General features: G+C 42.6%; 1 protein-coding gene and 1 pseudogene across 2 annotated transcripts in view; both read right to left on the bottom strand.

Annotated features, from left to right (window-relative positions):
• LOC146577475 (NACHT, LRR and PYD domains-containing protein 12-like) overlaps positions 1 to 22,675 on the bottom strand; it is a 320,541-nt gene that overhangs the window by 127,480 nt on the left and 170,386 nt on the right. The window lies entirely within an intron of this gene.
• Positions 1,368 to 15,740, bottom strand: LOC146577481 (protein NLRC3-like; annotated as a pseudogene). Its single transcript, XR_014889466.1, has 9 exons — positions 15,343 to 15,740; positions 15,081 to 15,230; positions 14,861 to 14,974; positions 12,659 to 12,760; positions 9,464 to 9,705; positions 7,556 to 9,347; positions 5,871 to 6,047; positions 3,953 to 4,126; positions 1,368 to 3,277 (listed from the first exon to the last, which is right to left on the bottom strand). The product of XR_014889466.1 is annotated as a protein NLRC3-like (transcript).

Raw genomic sequence — 22,675 nt, 5'->3', positions numbered from 1 at the left:
TTACACGGCCGTTCCAGTGTTATTTCCGTAGCTAATGCGGGAGTCCTAAGTTCCCAAGTCGCCACCTCGGCACTTAATCTGCCTGTACGTCTACAGACAGGAGGGTTGCCAAACCATGAACAAAATTAGTTTCCACAGGTACACTAGGCGTCAACCTTTGATCTTAAAGCATTTTCTTCGCACTAATGTCCTCCTATTCAAACACATCAACCGTCACTGTGTTTCACGCTTCACACTCACAGAAAGCACACTCAGAGCGTGCCTCACTCACACTCAAAACAGTACCCAGAGCGCGCTTTACACACAAAACAGCACCCAGAGCGCGCTTCGCAGCTTCGCACACACTCACCCACAGTGAGACACACAGAGAGCGCTTTTCATCAGCAGAAATTTGCACAGAAACCTCTGAGCTCAACTGTTAGAACCCTTTAAAGCACCACTGCACCATAGACCAAAATACCCCTTTCTCTGCGCTTATGACCGCCACCACGGGGCAAAATCGCATCATAAAAGTGACACTCGTCCCCGAGGCTCAAAACCGACACCATAAGCCAGGTTCTGCTTTACCTTTATTTCATGGCAAGTAAAATTTTACTTATTATTTATGACCGCAGCCCTCGAGGCAAAAACCGACACCACAAATCACCGTCAAACCTCTATTCAATGTACTGAAATCAGCACCAATCGCTGCTGTACTCACGGCTGCACCACCGGAACACGACCGTATCATAAACCAAAACCTACGGACGTGTTTTGCTTTTACACGTTGCCAGCGTTCAACCGCACCGTAAGCCAGCAGCTGCTTTTCCTTAATTCTATACTAATTTCATGGCCACATCAACGAAGACTCAAACCGACATCATAACAAACTTCAAAACCTCTACTCAATGTACTGGACTTATGGCCGCGTCTCCAAGAGATTCTAATGTATTATTGCTACAGAAGCCAGTCTTCGACAAAATTAAATGTGGAAGGTAAAGTGGGCTGCAACTAGTCCAATGTAGTATGTTATTAGTTTCTCGGTAGAAGCAGTTTATTTAACACACTGGAATTCAGCCTCAACTTATGTTGTTCGTATCTTGCGCCAAAAACCAGACACCGACAAATTTAATGTGAAAATACGTGTAACTCAGCGAACAGATTAATTTGGAAAGCCCAATATGCACATTTGGTATTTATAATACAACAGGCTGTGCTTACCTTTTTATTTTTGGACCGGTCCTCTGTTCACCTCGCCTCACGATCTCACCAGAGGCCAAATCTGCACCTCCTCAGCACACCAAAGATCCGGGTCACACGGCACCAAGTTGTTGAAATCTCCCAATTCTTTGAATCTTTGGGCTGAAGGAAGGACAATACTCGGTGTATAAATGCTCAATCAACAATCATTTATTTCCATACAATTCAACACAAAGAGCATTTAGAACCATCATGATGGGGAGACATGCCTGAAGAGGGTCACAGCAAGTCTCAAAATGGTGACGGTTTACACAGCTTCTTATACCCTCTAGCGGCCCCCACCTAGTCGTAAAAGCCCAAACATCACATTCTTTCTCTGTTACATCGCCTAAGTTATGACCTCGGCTCCCTGTCTTCCTACAAAGGTGGGGGTATGGAATGTAGTTTAGCTCTTCTGCCCTAGACGCAGAGTCTCCTGAACAATCTTATTTTTATGATTCAACAATAAAGCATGTCAAGAAAACAGTGTAACACATTCACAGCAGATCAAGGATACAGAGTGATGCACACTTATCTAATAAACTAATATGTGAATATGTTCTGTTAACTCAAAAGTATCATGAGAACTAAACTACATACACAGCACACCATCTAAACTAAAGGATAATATATGACCTACAGCAGTTAGCTTAGTTCAACTACTTTGATTACATATATAAGGTAACATATGATAACAGAATAATCTGATAACATCTCATCGTGACAACTAAAGTTTACCTTGCCTGGATGGGCAGCTCTCTGGGTGCTCAACACCCCCAAAGCTCTGACCCTAGAATCGCCCCTGATAGCCACCATCAAACAACTGAGTTTTTTTTACACATCGACCAGCATCCGGCCAATCCACCACCTTCCATCGTTTATACCGTTACAAAAACAATAATAATCATAAAAAAACATCATCGGCCCATAAAAATGAAAAAACATCATCAGTATGCCCGATGGCCAGTCCAGCTATGGTCGTGCCATCAGTTAACCCTTCACGTGGCAGCTGTGACACGCGTGCCCAGGGTTGCCGACCCCTGCTCTAAAGCATCTGATTTGGATTCCTGAGATCAAATATATTTTCCTTTGGCTTTGTTTTCTTCCCATTTGTGGCTTTAATGTAGTGTTACATCCTGTTTGTTTGCTTCCATCTGTATACATGTCCAGATTCACTGTTATGTTTCTATTCTTACATTGCTGTGTGATCACTGTTCCCTCTGCTGACTGATGTGACCTTTTGTATCTCACACTGATACTTGTCATATTTGTATCTGCGCCTAAAAGATAAAAAGTTTTCCATGCTAAAACACAGCTCCACCTCCTGCAGTTCTCCCTCTGAACCACTAGATGTCTCTGTTATCTAAATGAAGACGTGCAGCACAGCAACCACAGCAGCGCTCAGATCACACGTGTCCTGTTATTATGTATAAAAGCATGAAACAGGTGAGACAGGTGGGATCAATATTAATGTTGTGGAAATATATGAAAAAGCAACAGAAGAGTGAAAACATTTCGTGTTTCTAGAAAGATCTTTCAGCTCACAGCTGCTCACAGACTGTATTTACAAGTGACAAACTGCAACTCTACAGTACATCTACAGTATATATCAAATATATTCTGTATTCAAATCTATTGAGTGATGTTTGAAAGTCTTTCCAGGTGAGTTTGATCCAGGAGGGTCTGAAGCCAGAGTCAGACAGAGACTGTGCAGAGACTGTAGAAGGACAGAGCAGCAGCAGAGCAGTCCAGATACACTGATGATCCTCTGTCAGATCCAGAGGGACACACAGGGATGATGCTGGACTCTACATTGTGTCTGACAGTGGAGCTGTTCTCAGAGCAGTTCACTCTGCAGCACTGACAGTCATCTGCACTTCTTCTCATTCCTCTGTCAGTCACTGCTGGATGAAGCTCTCCTCTCCACCTCCCAGTAACATGGCCCAGTCAGAGCGTCTCTACACACAAGCTGCTGCTGCTTCAACCTCTCTGGATCATCAGGACACAGCTCCTCCTCTCTCAGCACACACACCGTCCTGTTTACCATCATCACCTCCACCTGCAGAGAGAAGAAGGAAGAGCAGAGGAGATAAACGAGTGTTTCCAGAGACTCTTCATCAGCTGTCAGTCAGTGATGCAGCACATCCAGTATAAAGAGCAGCAGGGACTTCAGTGCTGGGACTGTACTAGGACTCATTGTTGCTTCACTTTTTCTAATCTTTGGATTTTTATTGAAGTTGATAAAAATGTTTTTCCCTCCTAGTTTGAGTTTGGACTTTCATTCATTAGAAGAACCTTGGTGTGTCCACTCTGATCTCTGTAGGAACCCCAACAACAAGCCCAACAATCCAGATGGACGGTTCCAGCTGTTAACTGGAGGAATTCCATCCAAACATCTGCTCTCACTAAATTCTTCCTCACCTACAGACTGTGTTCTTCACTGCTTTAAACTTGGAAATGAATGCAGTCATTGGTCTGCGTGCTGCTTTGTTCAGAGAGCTGATTGGCTGTTGACAGCGTTTGATCAGAGCGTGTCAGCCGTTACTATGGTGACCATAAAGGTCAGAAACAGGAAGTGTTTGTGTCCAATCCTGAAGCCTGTCACCGTTCTCCTCTCACAGCTTCACTGAGAAGCTGCAGCTTTACAGGAAACACTGGATCTTTGCTTCATACTGACTGTGTTTAGTACAATACTGCTGACAGCACCACCCACTCACTCCATCACTCTACTTACACCAGAGTCTTCAGTCTGTAGTCTGGACTCTGCTGAAGATCAGACAGCTGCTTCACATCTGGATCCTTCAGGTTGTTTCCGTACAGGTCCAGCTCTCTCAGATGGGAGGGGTTGGACTTCAGTGCTGCTGCCAGATAATCACAGCTGATCTCTGACAAACCACAGTCCCTCAATCTGTATAAAGAATGAAAGATGTAAGTTTATTAGACAAAGTGTGAGCTTGAAATCATTCAGTGTTTCATCATCTGTTCAGAGCTGAAGAAGGTTCAGAATGTAGAAGTTTAGAAAATGGAAACTCCAAACAGCTGAAGCCAACAGGAAGCAGCTTCAAACAAACACAACAAGAGAAAAAACTCTGAATGTTTCACATTAAAGTCGTACATTTATCATAAAAACAGGACAAAGACTTGAAAAAGTTGTGTTTTTCCTTCCAGGAACCACAAGGCTTCACTTTTAAAGGTGAAGTGTGAAAGAAATGGACATATTTGAAGTCCAACACCTTTTTCCAGTCACATTATTAAAGCAGACAAACTACAAGCTCATTTTCATTCCAACAAGTCATCTTCTGACCTGGACTAACAACACTAGTCTCTATGTGCAGCTGGCTGTGAGACCAGTGCTCAGGGAGCGTCTACAAAGTGCAACACTGAAAGAACATCACACACTCATTTGCTTCCATCATCCAACCTGAAGAGGAAACAGAGACGCCTCCCCTTCAAAGTAAAAGCTGCTCCTTTTGGACACAGTATCAAAGAAAGTCTACAGTATAACATAGAAAAGACAGAACAAAGTTTTGGTTGTTTTGAAATTGTGCAGAAATGAAACTACACTAAGCTCAATTATGTGACAGACATTTCATCCCATGTCAGTTTGGCCTCATCCTGGGCCGGATTATCCAGCACACACTCTGACCACAGGCCCAGGGGCCACGCACAGCTGGGCTCCATCCAAGAGACAGGAAACAAACCAACACAATAATAAAAAGCACCATGTGATCTTCTTACATCTTCAAGACAAACATAGTAAAAACATGAGCACATTTGTTTCCTGATAAAATGATGTGACAGGTAGAACAGAGTAAAGTGGTGGTGTTACAGCCTTTCTCCCCTCTGCTGCCGAGGCTGTTAGTCTCTCCCAAACTCAGCTACAGGACTTCCAAATGAATGAAAGCAGCAGAAGTGGCTTTACAAATGAAAGAGGAAGAGGAGAAGAAGAGGATAGGGAGGCCACCCTGACTATCACTCCAGCTGAAAACATCACACTTCCATTAAAGTTGGTGAGGAAATGTTGAGCAGGATGAGCTGCTGGCTAATCTGGAGGCTGTAGCAGCAGCTCACAGTCACTGTGGATTTCCACTCATGAAAAAGCTCTGGCTGCTTCATTTCTCATCTCATATCAGAGACTTTAATGCTTCACTGAAGCTGTACTGTGATGCTTCCATATCCCAGTGAGGCCTCCATAATGATTTCAGCTGTTCTGTACACACACTGTGTGCCCTGTATGGCTCAAAGTCTCTGCAGCCTGTTTTTATCGGCTATCATCAGATCTTCATCATCCTCATTCACATCCCTCACACACTCTACAGCCTCATCAGCACTGACTTCATCTTCACTGACTGATGGAGCACAACATGAACCTGTGGAGGCTGAAACACTGTCCTGTCAAACATCTCCCCGTCACCACTCCACTTCTGTCAGCCTTTAAATGAACCCTGCTCAAGTCTGTCACTTCTGTTTGGAGCCAAAAGGAAAAACTGTTGTTCAGTCGTTTGGAAAGACAACATTTCTGAAAGCACTCAAACTCCTTCACATTTGTCTTCAGACACATCCTGAACATTTAGGAACTAAAGAAAGTTTCAAACATCAATCAAAGACCTGAAATATATAAAAACTACAACAGCTGCAGTCAGTGAACTCACCTCAGAGTCTCCAGTCGACAGTTTGGACTCTCCAGTCCAGCACACAGAAGCTTCACACCTGAATCCTGCAGGTTGTTGTTGTAACTCATGTCCAGCTCTGTCAGATGGGAGGGGTTGGACTTCAGAGCTGAGGCCACAACTTCACAGTGAGACTCTGAGAGTCCACACCGAGTCAGTCTGTGATGATAGAAAATATAAAATGTGTTATTATAAAAGCAGAAAATCTGCATTATAAACACAGACTGAATGTATATGAAGACAAAACAGAGTGAGGTCATAATCTGATGAATCTGCTCTTCACATCTGTGCTTCAGCTCCTCTTACTGTGTTTGACATGACACAACGATTGAGTCTCTCTCAGACCTGCAGACTTTTAATGAGAATCTTTGTTTGGCTTTAATCTGCAGATGAAGGAGGAAGATGGTGTCACATTTAGGCTTCCATAATGTCCACAGTCTGTCACTGAGATCTGATCCAGAGTCAGAGTGAAGACACACATTTGGACTGTTTCCTGTTTTGACTCCAGAACATTTTGAATGAGTTCAGCTCAGTGAAGAGTTCCAGCTGGAAAGATGATCTCTGTTTGCTACCTGCTGTCAGGTACGACTGTTCACGTCCACACGCAGGAAAAACCTGCTGACTGTTACCAAACGGAGCAGAAATCTCATCACTGGACAATAATGATGAATGAACTCAGAGCTGCTGATATCAGATCTGATTTCAGGGGAACTAAACACAGAAATGATTGGCTCATTTGAGCTTTCTGAGCCATTATCTGCTGGTGTGTCGCTAGTTGGCAGAAAATGATTTGTATTCCTGTTCAGGGCTTCAGTGTTTGAGTCCAGATCCAGGTGACAGCAAGTCAAAATGATGTTACCTGTCTGTGTCCAGCAGCAGCCTGTATTCACTTTGAATATTGTTATAACCTGACATGGATCAGTTTGTCTTTGATTGGTTTGTAAATGTCACTGTTTCCATTGGACCTGAGTGACGTACAAAGACAGAGAGGGAGAGAAAGGAGAGAGAGGATGGAGACAGCAAAGAGAGAGCAAACACAAACAGGTGAGAGTGGACAGGTGACCAAGGTCAGCAACCAATCAGAGAGCTTCTGTTTGACCCACAGTCACTGATGATGACTGCACATAACCAAGCAGTGTGTTACTCTGATATCAAATATGGATCCTGCTCTTATAATAATGATCATCAGATGATATTATTGTGTTATTTTGTAGCTGAATACGATGTTTGTGTGATTATCAGTGAAAGAAGCAGTGAGGAGGATGGAGAGAGAGAGAGGACAGAGGGTGAAGTTAGAAACACTAAAAGGATTTTTCATGGATTTCATGGATGATTTGAGTGATTTCCAGCAGGACACTTAAACATGTCAGTGGACGTCCTAAAGAACATATTCACTGATATGAAACGTGTCATTGAACAGGATTAATATCAGTGGAAACATGGTGGAAACAGCTGTGACTGCATGGATGTGACACACTTCAAATCTGTTCTCCACTCTTGGATTTGGGATCCATGGAGCTGCTGCTGAGTCTGTACAATAAAGGAATGGTGTGGAAGGTTGCAGCGTACGGACACAAACACTTTGTGGTTACAATCTGATTTTATTTTCAAAATTAAACTACTAACCTACACTGATCAATAATGTTAATGATCACATCTGGACTCACCCAGCCTTTCTGCAGTTCCTCACAGCTGGAATCAGTCTCTGTTGTCCCCGCTCTGATGTGTTGTACTTCTGCAGGTCCAACTCATCCAGAACCTCCTCTGACATCTGCAGCATGAAGGCCAGAGCTGAGCACTGGATCTCAGAGAGTTTATTCTCTGATCTGTTCTCTGACTTCAGGAACTCTTGGATCTCCTGAAATAATGAGAGGTGGTTCATCTCCATCAGACAGTGGAAGATGTTGATGCTTCTGTCAGGAGAGATTTTATCACTGTTCATCTCCTTCAGGTTGTTGATGACACTCTGGATGGTTGCTGGACTGATCTCTGTCTGACCCAGCAGACCTACTAAGAGTCTCTGGTTGGACTCCAGACAGAGGCCATGAAGGAAGCGCACAAACAGGTCCAGGTGGCCATTTTTACTCTGGAGGGATTTATACATGGCTCTGTTCAGGAAATCATCCACAGAGGACTCGTTGTATTTTTGTCCCAAGAAGTTCTTCAGCACCTTTGTCTTCCTGTTGGTGAAACAGTGGAACATGTAGACAGCAGCCAGAAACTCCTGAATGCTCAGATGAACAAAGCAGTAGACTGGTTTCTGGAAGATCACGCACTCTCTTTTGAAGATCTCTGTACAAACTCCTGAGTACACCGAGGCCTCTGTCACATCCAGACCACACTGCTCCAGGTCTTCTTGGTAGAACATGATGTTTCCTTTCTCCAGATGTTCAAACGCCAGCCTCCCCAGCTTCAGAAGAACTTCCCTGTCAGCCTCCGTCAGCTCCTGTGGACTCGTCTCATGTCCCTCATGGTACTTGTTCTTCTTCCTCTTTGTCTGAACCAGCAGGAAGTGTGAGTACATGTCAGTCAGGGTCTTGGGCAGTTCTCCTCTCTGCTCTGTAGTCAACATGTGCTCCAGAACTGTAGCAGTGATCCAGCAGAAGACTGGGATACTACACATGATGTGGAGGCTCCTGCATGTCTTCATGTGGGAGATGATTCTGCTGGACAGCTCTTCATCACTGAATCTCCTCCTGAAGTACTCCTCCTTCTGGGCGTCAGTGAAGCCTCGTACTTCTGTTAGCCTGTCAACACATGTAGGAGGGATCTGATTGGCTGCTGCGGGTCGGGAAGTTATCCAGACGAGAGCCGAGGGAAGCAGATTCCCCTGGATGAGGTTTGTCAGCAGCTGGCTGACTGATGACTTCTGTGTGACATCAGACAGCAGCTTCCTGTTGGTGAAATCCAATGAAAGTCTGCTTTCATCCAGGCCGTCAAAGATGAACAAAAGCTGAGAGACAGCCAGCTTCTCTGCTGTGACCTTCTGTAATGTTGGATGGAAAACATGGAGCAGCTCCAGAAGACTGTACTGCTCATCTCTGATCAGGTTCAGCTCCCTGAATGAAAGCAGAACCACCACACTGACATGTTGGTTCTCCAAGCCCTCTGCCCAGTCCAGAGTGAACTTCTGCACTGAGAAGGTTTTTCCAACACCAGCCACGCCGTTGGTCAGAACCACTCTGATGGGTCTCTGTTGGTCAGGTAAGGCTTTAAAGATGTCCTGGCACCTGATTGGAGCGTCATGGAGGGCGTCCATCTTGGAAGCTGTCTCCAGCTGCCTCACCTCATGTTGGGTATGAACCTCTTCACTCTGTCCCTCTGTGATGTAGAGCTTAGTGTAGATCCTGTTGAGGAGGGTTCTACTTCCTGTTTCATCACTTCCTTCAGTCACACGTTCACATCTCCTCCTCAGACTGATCTTATGTTCATCTAAAACCTCCTGCAGACCAACATCTGCTGAAAGAAAGAAAAACAATGAGACTAAAGAGAAAGAAAACTCTTCAATGTCTGAACAACACAAGAAGTCCAGTTTTCAGAAATGAGTCCATCAGCAGACAGATGTTCAGTCTTACTTTGTACACAGCTGCTCTGACTGGCTGTCTGCAGTCCAGCTCTGCTTCTGGATCTTTCTCCACACTGGGGACAGGAGGAATCTCCTGGTGAAGCAGACTGGTCGCAGTATGAGGAGATGCACTATCTGCAGAACCAGTGTCCACAGCTGGTAGAGACTGGATCCTTCAGGACGTCCTGACACAAAGCACAGCAGGACGGCTGCTCCTCCTCACAAACACCACTCCTCTTCCTCTTCCTCTCTCTGTGAATACATTTCTTCATCACTAAAAACATTTACTGTCAGTGAAAAACATCCAGATGTGACCAAACTGCAGTTCCTCACAGTTCCTTTGATTTCATCAACACTAATGAGCTGCTCTTCCTGTCTGCCTGTCTCATTAAACACTGAGCGATGAATACAAACTCAACACTTCCTGCAGACTTCCTGACTTCACAATAAAAGCTTTCCATCAGAGAGACACAGTTATGACTTTCACTGTTTTACAGCTGCTGTGTGCAGATTATCTGGGTCAGTTCACTCTGAAGCAGCTTAGAAGTGTCCGTGTAGAGCCGTGGTCTGACACACAGAGAGTTCTGATTTTCTCTATTTAAACAAACATGATGAAGATGAGCAGGTTTCTCTTCTAGTATAAACTCTGTGTCTCTCTGGCTGGCTCATGATGGCTCATGATGATCAAAGTGCGTCCCTTATTAGCTCAATACGGGACGTGTGCTTCTGTTTCTAAATACGGGACGATTCAGTTTTTTAAGGGACGGTTGGCAACCCTAACAGTCATAGCCTGCTGCTAGCATGAATGCTAAACGTACTGCTGTGGATGATCAGCAGAAAAACATGTGGTCAGTTTGACTGTTTGCTGTATTTAAAGTGTTTTTCTCAGTTTGTCTGTATTCAAAGTGCATTCGGGGCTTTAGCTGACAGCTCTTTGTGCTAACAAACTAAACTCTCTTAGTTTAAGCCAGCAGACTTTACCAAACACAAAGCCTGCTGCTGCCTCCATGGGTTAGCTTGTGTGACTGGTGTTTACAGCAATGAAATCTAAATCACACTAATGTGTCCTCCAAGGTGTTTGGTGGGAGCACTGAGTGAAACATAAGAGCTCTGGTTAAGCCTCATCAGCTGGATAGGCTGTCCACCCTAGTCCAGGCTTTAACTCAAATCTCTGATTGGCTTTCTAACAATTAAGCCAAATATTCGAAATCTTGGAATAATATTTGACTCTTCTTTGGGCCTTGACTCACATGTAAAGTCTCTGTCTCGTTCCTGTTTCTTTCATTTAAGGAATATTTCTAAACTGCGACATATGGTCTCCTTAGCTGAACTGGAAAAAATTGTCCATGCATTTGTGTCATCGCGTTTAGATTATTGTAATTCCCTGTTTACCAGCTTGGATAAATCATCTCTTTCTCGCGTCCAAGCTGTACAAAACGCAGCACCCACTCTACTAACTCGCTCTACCCAGCGAGCTCACATCACTCCTATTTTATGTTCTTTACATTGGCTCCCAATAGATTTTAGAATTCGTTTTAAATGATTGTTTTAACGTACAGAGCACTAAATGGCCCCAGATTATTTATCCAAGCTTCTCACTAAATACACTGCTGCTCGCTGTCTCCGCTCACAGACTCAGAGTTTGTTGGTTGCTCCCAGAACACGTCTGAAGACGAAAGGGGGCGGAGCCTTTCAGTCTGTGGCACCAAGGCTGTGGAACAGTCTACCTCTACAACTACGTTTGGTTGACTCTGTGGAATCCTTTAAAAAACAGTTAAAAACTTTACTGTTTAAACAAGCTTTCTGTTGACCAATGCTGTTTACATTTTTATATTTTTCATTTACATTTAAACTCTATATTGTGTATATTGTGCATTTTGCTATTTATCGTACTGTTTATTTTAATCTCTGTGTGCAGCACTTTGTGACTACCTGTCTATGAAAAGCGCTTAATAAATAAACTTTACTTACTTACTTACTAAAATAACAAACAGGCACGATCCACTTTTTCTTATCACTCAAATATCCTGATACTTTCAGAAAGTTGGAGAGCTCTCCTGGCTTGCTTAGTCTTTGCTCTGTACTGCAGAATCTACAACTGATTTGACATTGTGGCACAAACACAGTAAACAAACACTACGAGCACCTTGTTTCATGTGCAGTGGCTTTCTTCTCATTCTGTTACTGAACACTGTATGAAAAGCCTCTCACTGCCAGCATCCTTCCAGCCCCACGACAACAAGACCAACTCACATCTTCACAACACCAAGAATTTTTACCCTTTTCTTTGGAGAAACTGAGAAGCCAATAGGATTGTAGCTCAAACTTGCCCACAGTCCTGCTTCATCACTGCTCACTCCTACCTGTGTTGGTGCTCAGTGGACAGTCATAGCCTGCTGCTAGCATGAATGCTAAACGTACTGCTGTGGATGATCAGCAGAACAAGATGTTGTCAGTTTGACTGTTTGCTGTGTTTAAAGTCTTTTTCTCAGTTCGTCTGTATTCAAAGTGCATTCGGGGCTTTAGCTGACAGCTCTTTGTGCTAACAAACTCAACTCTCTTAGTTTAAGCCAACAGACTTTACCAAACACAAAGCCTGCTGCTGCCTCCATGGGTTAGCTTGTGTGACTGGTGTTTACAGCAATGAAATCTAAATCACACTAATGTGTCCTCCAAGGTGTTTGGTGGGAGCACTGAGTGAAACATAAGAGCTCTGGTAAAATAACAAACAGGGCTGTGAGAGCAACTGAAGTGATAAAAATACTGTTTAAAGATAAAAAACACTTTGATGTTCTCTCGTCACCTAACAAAGTCCAAACCCTGTGAACTATTTTAGCTTTAATAACTGTGGATTCAGGTATCCTGAACCCATCTTTGGACATTTGTAATTAAATATTTTAAAACTCCATCAGAGACTCCTGATGTGGCTGTTTGGAGAAGGAAAAGAGGGACAAAGTGGAGCGTCGAGCTGAGGCTTCATTCACTGCAAACCTACAGTTATGTTTCCTTATTTCTGCTGTTTGCATGTTCACAGCTGAAATAAAGCTGCCTCTTTGACTTCATCCTGTTGTGTTTGGGTCCAATCCTGCCTGCCACACAGCGCTACAGGACAAAGTCTAATATTTTTTTACCTTTTTAATGAATCTTTGGTCATATTTATCCAGGAAAACACAAACATGTAAAGGAGTCATCACAGTTCTCTGACCTCGTTGGTCCAGGTTCAGCACTGAAGTTTAGAGGATGACCTTTGGACTTATCACTCCTCACAGACGGACAGCTGGATCCTGCAGACTGTGACCTCTGACCTCTGCAGACACAAACATGTTTTATTCAATGATCAATTCTCTGATGAAGTGATTGAAGCAGCTGTGATCACACAGACTGCAGATAATGCAGCTGTTTCCTGTCAGTAACAGTCCTCTTAGATTAGAGTTCAGCTTTTTACAGGAAAACAAATGTCCCTGAATGCAACAGTGAGACACAGTCTGCCTGTGTGGCTGTGATAGCTGCCGTTAGGAGCTCATGTGTTTGCAGTTAGACGAGGAGATGTTACCATCATGGACACGTTAACAAATCCTGCAGCATCACGTGGCACAAACACTTTGTGTTCCTGTCATCTGCAAGCAACAGGAAGTTCATTAATAAAGGCAGGATGGAGACGTGACTGTGATGGTTCTCCTTCATCCAGCTGTTACACACATCTGGGCTCACACGACGAGCCTTTGTCTAATACAGCAGCTGCTCTCTGAACACTTTTCTGAAGAGGAGCTGCACAAACTTTTGTTTGCTTTCTAGAGCAGCGTATCAAAGTCAAACTACCCACTGCTAGCAGCTGTTTCTATCATAGTTTAGGATCCAGATGTGTGAGGTCTAAATTTACACCTCTGATTAAAATACATAGTTAAAAACAGCCAATTGAGTCCAAATGTGTCTTAAACCAGATAAACTGACAGTTACAGCTGAGCCTGTGTGTCCTTGGAGACACTGCTCTGCTACAGAGATGCATTTTAGAAACCAGGAAACATCAAAATCATTTAAATCAGAGAGTTCTTGTTACTAACAGCTCACCTCTCTGCAGCAGAGACTTTGAAATTAATGATAAAATCTTACGCCTAAATTAACTTTACTGTTAACGAGTTTTCATGTTTCTGTAATCCACCAGTGTGCTCATGCTTTTTTAAGTGAAAACATATTTTTAATGATCAAATCTAATTATGTTTGTTATTTGTGGATTTTAAATGTCCTTGACAGAGACAGATGATAATCATTATCCTGCACTGTGGTCTCAGGTTTGGTCGAGCTAGCACAAAGAATGGCTATGTTGAACTTCCTCCTGGGATCTACACTAAGAAGTGAGTCCAACATTAGCAGGGTCTCTTTCCTTTATCTGGATTCACTTTAGCATTCACAGTCACGTGAAGCTTGTTATTAACTCGATAAGTCAACCCAGGCTTTCAGCTGAGCGCTCACGTGAAACACATGGTGTTGGCAGCATCTGATCAATCATATTCATGGAGACGTGTATCAGCAACAGAGCAGCTGAGTTTGCAGAAGGAAGTCAAACTAAACCACAGGAACAATATGAGGAGATTACACACATAATAAAATACTAGCAGTAACACAGCTGCTGCAGACAAATCAGTCGTGTGATCGTGTGTGAGAGGAGAAGGACTGTAAAGGAGTTTGGTGTTAAAAGCTCTGTATGAATGTGGGAGACTTTGAAGGGCTTTAAAAAGGCCAATATAAAATAAAAGGCAGCAAAATTGCTGAGTGTGAAAGTCACCAGACTTATCAGACCTCTGTGATTAAGACCTGTAAGAACACCTGTTTGTACTTGTTGGCATTATATCAAACACACACGTATATTAAGCCTTTGTTTGAACTCTGGTTGAATTTGTTACTTTCAGACTGTGAAACATCACAGAGGCTGCAGCTGCAGATCTTTTATTCACCTGGAAATTTACTTTAAATGTTAGATGGAAAATGTATTGCTCAGTTTAACCAAAGTAAGAACAAGAATCCATAAACCTTCATAAAGACAAACATCTCCCAGAACATTGAGCTGCTGAAGTGTCACTGAAGGGAAAAACTATTTGTCCTCCTCCATCCAGCAACACCTGAAACACCTGAGTGGAAGCTCCTCCCTACACTGTGTTTGAAGCAAAGCACAAAGGAGACACCTGCTGGAGCAGCTGGAGTCCTACAGACACTCAGCCTCTTCACTACACAAACACCTCCTACAACATCCACTCTTTCCACTCTGACTGCTGTGTTTGTGGAAACACTCCAACACACACCGCTTCACATACCAACATAGAAATGTGTGTGAAAAAGAGCTGAGCTGATATTAAACATGAGGATTTATTCAAAAATACAGAGTCAGGAACAACATCTAGACACACATTACCTCTCAGCAGCAGAAGAACAGCCTTTAAAGTGTTCACCAACATCCTTCGACACGTTGCTCTTTAAGGAAACACAGCTGGGTTCAGGTCCAGGAGATTCTGGCCTCTTATTGATCCTAAAAGAAAAACAATAAATGTAACAGCTTCATGAGACAGGAAGGAAAAACTGGAAATATTCAATTAAAGACATGATGAACAATCTCATAAAAATAATGTACTTACTCTTTGTCACATAACAGTCTTTTCTTAAAATCTATACCGATACCCTTCGACACGTTGCTCTTTAAGGAAACACAGCTGGGTTCAGGTCCAGGCTCTGGATTAGTTTCAGGGTTATGTCCAGCTGAGCCTGGTACGCCCCACAGCTCTGGGCTTTAAAACAACACACACAGAGGTATGAGTGTGAATAATGATGGAGCAGTGATGTGAGTGCTGAGCTGTGACATGGAGAAGAGTCATGGACAGTTAGAGATGGTCATCTCACCTCTGAGCTTTGGTCTGGCTCTCATGTTCCCCACACAGAGTGCTTTTAGAGGGAGGGACTCCCTCCTCTCTGTCCTCACACTGATCCATGCTGCTGAAAACATCCAGATGAACAGAATCAACTTTTTGGGGATTTACTGGATGATTGAGCATCAAGACACTTTTTAATATTTTACTAATTTCTGAAGCTTTTTACCAACTTTGTTCAAATTGGTCTGCTGTCATTTTATTGTTGACAAAAAGAGATTTTGAGTTTGAGTGTTGACGTTTCCATGTGGGACTGTTGCTGCAACACCAGGATGTTACTACAGAATACACTTTATATTGTGAGCACTTGGATGTTAGTCCAGTGGTCCTAAACTGACACACCTGCACCTGGATTCATTCTGACCAGATTTTAGCCCAACAGTGTTTCATACTTAATACATCAGACACAAACTCTGCAGCTGTCATCGTGTGCAGTGTGTGTGCAGTGTGTGTGCAGTGTGTGTGCAGCGGGTCACTGTGTCCTATGAGTGTTATACTACAATAAACAGAGCCTGACCGCGGGCATAAAGAGGGCAAAAACCCACTTATGCTCTAAAGATGAAGTTCTGTTTCTCTTCAAATGAGCCTCAGAGCATGTGGAGGGTCATTGAACGCATCACAGATTACCTCAAGAACAACAGGCTGAAGAACATAAAAACAAACGCAGAGTTTCTGTCTGACGGTTTGAACATGAAACAGGAATTATTGAGCAAAAACGGCCAGTTTACTAATTTATGATCAATCATCAACGCATTCACCTACAATACACGAATGAACATCAGCAGTTAAACTGAAAATAACCTGCATACAAATACGACAGCAGACTATAGCGAACGAGCAGAGAAATGCATTTTATAGATGAAGTGTTGGCAGCGACTCTTAGGACAGCCCTGTCTCACTGTCAGCAGTTAAACAACATCCACACACTGGAAGCCCGTTTGCGTCACTAAAAAAAAGAAGGATCCAGAACTCGAAATTTCGACTTATTTTATCGTAATTTCGACTTATTAACTTGGAATTTTGAAAAAACTAACTCAATATTAAGAGTTAGTGCTGTCAATCAGTAATTTACGTGAATGACGTAATTTCTTTGTTACCCGGAAGCTGAAGCCCTCAGCTACAAATGCTACAGCTAAGACACCAGAATTACAGCCAGTCATAAATGCACAAGTCGCTGATTATTGTCTGTGTGGCTTCACAAATGATGAAATCCTTCTGTTATTAGCTGAATCACATGGCGTTAATATCAGCTAACGTACTCTCGAAAGCGCCGATTTGTTGCGATGCGGGTTTGAGTGCGCATTGTAGCTGGATTACTGATTGGCAGAACTAACTCGACATTTCGAGCTACTTTTCTCAAAGTTTTCGAGTTATAAGTCGAAATTTCGAGAAGGGATCCTTTTTTGTGGCGGAAACGGGCTTCCACAACAGACTGATGGAAGCGGGAGAAGCTGCCTCCATCAGTCTGTGGATCCACAGTAACATCGAGTTCAGCTGCTGATCATCAACTGTTTCTGTCTCGTTCCCAGACTCTGATCTCACATAAAACGAAGCAGATTTATGCTGAAACTAAGCTGCACACAGCTGATGTCAGCCAGGAAAACAGTACAGACTGCTAACGTTACCGTAACTTCGAGACGATCAACTGCGCCACAACATTCACGAAAGCGAAAGTAAAAGCGACGGAAGGAAACGCCCAGAGAGGCGTTTGAGGGACGGTCAGAGTCAGGAACCTCAGAAACGCATCAGGCTGGAGTTTAATTCTGTTTTCATCTTTAGAAACATCTGGAAATAGTTATAAAAACGCTGCGTAATAAAGAAAAATAGTGTAGATTAGTTTGAGTTGTGTTTAGCTGAGCTGTGTCTTTAATCTGAAGTTCATTTTGTGGAGGAGCAGCAAGACTTTCAGTGTTACTCTCAGAGAAAGCCTCCCAAATGTCTGTTGTCTTAATAGTGGAATTATCTGGAAAATGAACCAGTTCTTATGAGCTGCTTTTCTGTATGAGCAGTCAAAGCATTTTATACAGCGTGCTTCATTCACACAAGCACTTCTTTTTCTAACAATGACACTATGATGGATGCATCGGAGAGCAAGTCGGGGTTCCACATCTTGCCCAATGATACCGTGGCGTGCAGACTGGAGCAGCCAGGGATCAAACCTCCAACCTTCCAGTTAGTAATTCTACCTGCTGAGCTACAGTCTGTACTTCCTGAACAACACACCCTCCTTTTGTTTCTTTATTTCCAGTAGCAACCAGGACCATAATGAACCCTGACTCCAACAGACACTCAGGATCCACCTGCCCAGTAAGTCACCCGCTAACTGCAACTATCAGAGCCCTGACCTTCTGCAGAGACGAGTCACACTGAACACAGCAAGTGTCCCTGCTCTCAGATACAAAACCTGCCTTTAAAAGTTCAGAGTAATGAAATCAGCAGTTCTGATTCTAGAATTTGTAGTCTCACACACTTTTGTTGTTTTGGTTCACATCGGTTGATATTCTGCTGCAAACAACTAATAAGAACATTTTATAAAAGCTTTGAGTGTCCATCAGGATCCTGTAGAAACAGCTTCTGGCTGCAGCCACTGTGGAGCTCCACAGTAACCGGAAACACGTAACTTCAGTTAAATCGACTCTGACAGCGAAAACTAAATTGCGTTTTTGATACTATTGATGCTGCTGAGAAATAAAAATGGTTTTAAGTTTTTTTTTAACACTCTGGGTTTGTTCAAAAAAATGCACCATCCCCTAAATTGTTCGTGGCCAAAAGTGACACTTGCTGTTTCGCTGATTTATTATTATTTTTACAGTACATCGTGTTGTGCGTTCTGATTGCTGTAGACCATTGTCAATCAATCTAATCCAGTGTCTCCTGTACAGGAGCGGTCCCTAATAGGCCCACGGACCGGTCCCGGTCCGTGAGTCCTTTGGTACCGTTCCGCGAGAGTTGATCCTCCGGTGTGAAATGTATGGTTGTAGTTGTGTGTCTTATTTTGAAAGAACTGTTTACGCGTTACCATAGCGACCAGAGAGCATTAAAAAGCAGAGAGGAGGATGTCACTGTCATTGTTGTTGGCGCACAGCTCAAGTCACGTTTATTATTATATTTACAAAATACCACAGTTTCTTTTTTTATTCTTTTGTTGTATTTATCCGCGACACCTTAAAGGTCGTTCCCTGAAAATATCGTCTGACATTAAAGTGGTCTGTGGTGCAAAAAGGTTGGGGACTCCTGCTGTACAGTACAGAATGCGTTTAGCTTGTCGAATTTACATAAATCTTCGATCGCTAGCAGTGTAACTCTGAAGTGCTGTACTGTATGTTTGTACGTTTTCTCCCAAACAAACACAACAATGCCGACGAAACGTTTTGCACCCTCAAATGCACCTTTAGGTTTCATTCCATGATACTGGACTTATGTTTCTACGAAGGTTTGAACTCTAAGAGTGTTTAACATGATAGTGATTTATTGATTCTAACCCTAAATCTATCTAGTAATGTCTGCACATATTTTCAGTACTGATTTTAAAGTGTTTTAATCCTTCTGTCACTCAGGGAACCCAATAAGGATTCAAATACTTCAAAAGTCAACCAATGACATTGATGTGTAAGACTATTTAATAATTATTTATTGTTTATATTTCATTTATTCATTCATTCTTTGCACTGTGATTTAACCCATCTTTGTGTAAAGCAGGGGTGTCAAACTCCAGGCCTTGAGAGCCAGCGTCCTGAAGCTTTTAAATGTATCTCTGCTGCAACACACCTGAATAAAATTATTAGGTCATTAGCATGACTCTACCCTACTCAAGTAAATTTAAATAAATGTAAGTACATACCACCAGGTAGCTCCACTCGTACCCAGTGTAACGGGAAGTGAGAGGGTTAGGTTTTGGCGCTTTGAATGTTCAGTTGTGTGATGCAGCGATTAACGTTTGAGTAAAATATTGGGCTCCCTCGTGTCTTCCCTACATTCCTCCACAATGTACGTTTTTGCAAAAATGTACTTCTAGAAGTACTTTTATTGCACGATGTTCATTCACTCATGAGCTGCTGCAACATGAATCAAATGGCTGAACTGCCACCTTGGCGTGCAGTCAAGTTCTACAGTCTGCTAATGATCTAATAATAAGTATTAATATTCCTCACTCACCTTACTAAATGTTTGTGAACACAGCCAGAAACATTTGCATCACAAACACAGACTAGTGTTTATTAGCAGAAGCTTTTGGGTGGTTGCTCTCAAACCTGTGTACAAGTTGAAGCATTAATGGTCCCTTCACTGATTTCCAGGTATCCAATGTCAGGGCTAACAGATGGATTCAGACGCAGGCAGCGTTCTGGCAAGCAAAGGGTTGACAATTTATTAACACAGAAGGGAAACCACAGTGATGTGTATATACAGTGAATGGGGCAGGGCTTCAGGGCTCCAGGGGAAGGAATCCACACTCGCTCTCCACTCAGCCCAAACTCCGCCACTCCTCTTCTTATGCACACTCGCTTCTCCACAGCCACTCTCGCTCCAATTTCCACTTATGTTGACACACACAGGGATCACAGGTCAGGGTCCGCCACCAGTTCCGGGGAGATCTAAACACAAAGAGTCCAATTAGATCAATACGCCACACAACACTGAGAGAGTTTGTCTTAGGAGAGCTGAGAGCACGAACATGGGAGGTTCAACATTCCAGTGCCGAATACTCCGTGCCGCAGCGTTAAATAGGCAAGGGGGACGCCGCCTGATCAGCAACAGGTGTAGAAATCACCACAGATACGTGGGCCAAGGGTGAGAGCCCACAATGAGCTCCACCCAGGGAAGCAGGAGAGAAAACAAAACAAACCTGTGGCCAACATGAGCGAGCCGGAGAGGCACAGGGACCATGACAGCCAATACCAAGTGCACAAGTTCACCCCAGATGGTTCCTCTTCTCTGTAACTTGGAGGATGTGGAGTAGGCTGTATTTTAATCAAAGACATATCAATCAATCAATAACCATGTCTAAAAACAACACAGGTTGACCAAAGTGCTGTACACAGTAAAAGAAAAAGTAAAAAGTAGAAACAAATACACACAATGAACAAAACAAAAAATAATCCCAAATTTCGTTTTTTTTCCTGAAGGGGTCAAACACTTTTATGCAAGAATGACAGCGAGGTGAAAAACCTTCACCCGCAAGAAAACTCCAGCTGTGACTCATAGTACGAACACACACCTCACAGTAACACACTTTAATTGTTTAATGTGAACTTTTTGCCAAGCTAGCTAATCCTGACCAACACACCAGACACAGAAGATAAAGGAACGATGTTTTACTGTTAGAGACAGAAAGGTTAAAACATTTTGGCAGAGGGCTAAAAGGGGCTAAAATTACCCAAAAAGAAATTCCATTTGACCAAAAACACTTAATTTTTAAAAATTAAGTATATAGTTATGAATAATGAACAAATAATTAACAAACTGGGGTTTATAAATCGTGTAACACATCCTTATGGTAAGAAATTTTACCTTAATGCGTTACATGTGTTAGAAGTCAATGTATCTTTAACAATATACTCCTTATTTTATATCTCCTGATCCTTCACAGAGCTGCATGAACCTGTTGTTGATGTCAGAGAGTCAAACTCTGCTGAAGAGTGGGTTGTTTCCTGTTCAGCCACTGGTCGACCTGCTCCCACTGTAACACTCTCACAACAAGACCTCAGCTTCTCACAGTACAACACTGTCAGTGTGTCCAACACCAACGCTACATTCACTGTCACCACTACAGCTGTGCTCTCAGGTTCACGTAAACACAGCACACAGGTGGGATGTGCAGCACGAGTGCTCTCTGCTCCTCACAGAGAGGTGATGGAGACGATTCCTGAGGTCCAGCAGACGTCAGATTATCAGTGATGGTGAGAAACTGAGATGCAATAACAATGCATTGTGGTAGTATGCATTTTCTCTTTGATCAATAATTGATGTATTCATTTTGATCAGTGTCACATTTTTCCTGCTTTTTCAAGTTTCCTCCTGGATCATTGTATTAGCTGCAGCATTGGTGATGATGGTCTTTGTCAGTGTTGCTGCTCTGCAGCTACTCTTTAAAGAAAAAGACGAGATAACTTTCATTTTTGATTTCTTGTCATTTTTTTCTACACCAAAATCTATCCAATAATATCTGCATAACATTTTCTACTTGTGATTTAGTTATTAATTCTTTGCTTCATGATTCAATCTGTCTTTGTCTAGTATTAAATTTTATGTTTCCCATTTAATCCCACTGGCTTTAAAGTGTTTCACCAGATTTTTACGAAGTATTTCCAGTCTTTTGTTGTCTCTGTCCCAAATGTTCTGAAATGTGTTGCATGTATTAAAAGAAGTTGGACCAAAAAATGTACTATGTACTTATAAACTTACATTTATGAAAGCTGAACAAACATTGATGTACTTGACTTTTGTAACAGTGAAAAGGCGATCTGTTTTTATTGATAAATATATATGTTTGCATTACTGTTATTTAGATTGCCATGTTAGAACGTAGCAAACAACATTGTTTGTTCCTCTATGGTTTCTTTATTTTTACAAATCTAAATGTTTTTTGTCAAAAGATTAATAATTTCATATTGAGGTCAGATGGTCAGCAGTTTTGATGTTTTTGCAGAGATTTTATTTTTTGCAAAATAGCACAAGTAAACATTAAAAGTAGTTCCTAAATCAAGGCATTTATTATTAAGGCGGCCATTATTATGGCCCTGTGTGGAAAAAGTGATTGCCCCCTAAACCTAATAACTGGTTGGGCCACCCTGAGTAGAAACATCTGCAATAAAGCGTTTGGGATAACTGGCAATGAGTCCTTTACGAGGTGCTGGAAGAATTTCTGCCCACTCATCTTTGCAAAATTGTTGTAATTCAGCCACACTGGAGGGGTTTTGAGTATGAACCACCTTTCCAAGGTCACAGCACCTCAATCAGATTCACGTATGAACTTTGGCTAAGCCATTCCAAAGTCTTTATTTTGTTTTACTTAAGCTGCTTAGAGGTGGACTTGTTGGTGTGCTTTGGATCAAGTGCACTTCAGCTTGTGGTCGTGAACAGATGGCCAGACATTCTCCTTCAGGATCCCAGAAACTGGATTCTGTTCATCTTGACGTTGCATCTCCAGACTGAGAGATCTCAATTACTTTGTTTCTTATTCGCTTCTGAATTTCCTTGGATTGCGCCATGATGTGTAGTTTTTGAAGATCTTTTGGTCTACTCTACTTTGTCAGACAGGTCCTGTTTAAGTGATTGATTCAGCACAGGTTTGGCAGTAATCGGGCCTG

Source organism: Mchenga conophoros, linkage group LG3 (genome assembly GCF_057382185.1).
Source record: "Mchenga conophoros isolate Kocher_MC1m ecotype Shallow Benthic linkage group LG3, M_conophoros_male_GT1.1, whole genome shotgun sequence".
Taxonomy (NCBI): Eukaryota; Metazoa; Chordata; class Actinopteri; order Cichliformes; family Cichlidae; genus Mchenga; species Mchenga conophoros.
Note: the sequence above shows the minus strand (reverse complement) of the source record. Positions and strands in the feature narration are given on the sequence as shown.